The sequence below is a fragment of the Miscanthus floridulus genome, chromosome 6 (genome assembly GCF_019320115.1).
Source record: "Miscanthus floridulus cultivar M001 chromosome 6, ASM1932011v1, whole genome shotgun sequence".
NCBI classification, from domain to species: Eukaryota; Viridiplantae; Streptophyta; class Magnoliopsida; order Poales; family Poaceae; genus Miscanthus; species Miscanthus floridulus.
Genome location: NC_089585.1, coordinates 144,541,532 through 144,543,824, shown reverse-complemented (window position 1 = coordinate 144,543,824; position 2,293 = coordinate 144,541,532). Strand labels below are relative to the sequence as shown.

General features: G+C 40.6%; 1 pseudogene; it reads right to left on the bottom strand.

Moving 5' to 3' along the window:
• Positions 1 to 773: 773 nt before the first annotated feature.
• LOC136460061 (uncharacterized) lies at positions 774 to 2,049 on the bottom strand (annotated as a pseudogene).
• Positions 2,050 to 2,293: the final 244 nt, after the last annotated feature.

Below are 2,293 nucleotides of genomic sequence, written 5' to 3'. Positions count from 1 at the left end.
CACTATCATAAAATAGTACATTTTTTTTGCTACAAAGATACTATTATAAAGCAAACCTTGGAGTTTTTTTTTTGGGGAAAACATGGATTTCATTAGTTTCATTAGTGGGGACCTGGGCAGGTTGTGCGGCTTTCAAATTGGAGCACTGGATACACTAAGGCCTTGTTTGGCATGACTCCAACTCTGGGTAGAGCTGCTCCACTCCAGAACTCCTGGTGGAGTCAGCTCTGGGTGGACTTGGAGTTGTCTGATGGAGGTGTTTGGCTGTGAGGGTGTCCCCAGCTCCAGAAAAGAGGAGTTTAAGGGTAGATTGCCATTGTTGCCCCTCGTTCGATTTGAACTACTTCTCACAAATATAAAATGAAAGTACATGCAGTGAAGTACTACTGTTGTACTATGCCAAGAAGATTTTAGAAGGCACACGTTTGACTGTCATCGATCTGTGGCAACTACTGTGAAAAGATGAAGAGGTAGCTGCTGCACTAGCTGATTGGTGAAAAGATCTGTGGCAACTACCGTGAAAGTACATGCACTAGCTGATTGGTGAAGCTGGCGGCCGGTTCAGAGTGGCAGAGCAGCATTGCATTGCATTTGCATTCGGAATTTCAGATTTCGATTCAAAATTGAACAGAACAAGGCAGTTCAGACAATGAAGAATGACCTCGATAATGGTCATTAACCAACTGCAAATGGTTGCAATGATTGATCTGAGTACACATAGATCCAAAATAAGTTCATAGTTCCAAAATAAGGTCGTTACAATAATCATTGCACTAATTCCATGCTAGGGCGATGGATGTAGCCATATTATCACGAAATGTGTCCATAGTCACAAAGCTTGATTCCGAAGTTGATCCATCGGAGGCATGTTGAGACACGGCATACTTGTTGTACCTTTCCAGAATAGTAGGATGAAGGTAGGATCTCTATCAAAATTAGCAAAGTCCACATCAACACTAGCATGTTCACGTATGAAATTGTGTAGGACCATGGTAGCAGCAACAATCTTCTTTTGTGTGACCATTGAATAACCGGGCATCTTGTAAAGGATTTGCCATTTCATTTTTAATACTCCAAATGAGCGCTCAATAACATTACGAACAGATGAGTGTATACGGTTGAACTTCTCTTTTGGAGTATTTGGTTCCATACCTCGATGCCACTCGGGTAAGTGGTATCTTTCACCCTTGTATGGAGCTAGGTACCCCGGACGATTAGGATAGCCCGCATCTACAACATAGTACTTGCCTACACATATGTAAAACAAGATAAGTTTGTGCATACAAATATGAAAAGAACGTAAGCAAAAATATTTACCTTGAGGTGGATGTGGGAAGACATCTACATCTGCTTCCAATGCATGGTACAATACACTAGTGTCATGCAAAGAACTCGGTTGACCCGCAGCCACATACGTGAAGCGCATATCAAAATCACAAATGGCAAGCACATTTTGAGTTGCAATTCCGGTCTTACCAATATATCTCACTTGTTCTTCAGGTGATAAAAACACACGAATATGGGTTCCATCAAGTGCACCAATGCAATCCTTAAAATGTGGATATGCTCTCTTGTCATTCCTAATCCTCTTGTGCATATTGCGGAAATTAGGATCTGTTGGTCTCAAGAAATCTTATGCCATGGCAACCACACAATCTAGAACTTCATGAAATTTTCTACTAATGGTTTCACCTGAGTGTTTGAACTTATTTTGTCCTCTTCTATTTGACTCACACCCACCACATGGGAATAGGAAAATGGCCAACATCTCATATGTATTAATGTGTTTCGATGATTTTAATTCGTACCTCTCAACCAACACATCATGAAGATCATGAAAAATAACCTCATTCATCCGAAGCATTCGATGACACTCCCCTGGAGTGTTTACCGTCTCCATCAGCCATCCCATTCCACTTTGTTGTGAAAACATAAACCTCGGCGGTGCCTTGTCCATATACAATTCATGATAACTTTGTGCTAGTTTTGCACTGCTCTCAACCATTTTAAAAAAAATTCCCCATCACTAGAATCATCAGACTCACTTGAAGACATCTGTGAACATTGACATAAATGAAATATAAGATACAACTGCCATACAACTGCAAGAAAATGAACTACACAAAGCTACAGAAAAGCTACAGAAAGCGTCCTCCTAAGCCAATTGACATACAACTGCAAGTACAGAAAGATACAGAAAGCTACAACTGCCATACAACTGCAAGAAACGTTTTTTTTCTCTGTAAACAGTGGCATTGGTGGGTAATTACTCATCAACTCTACGAGGAAGTTC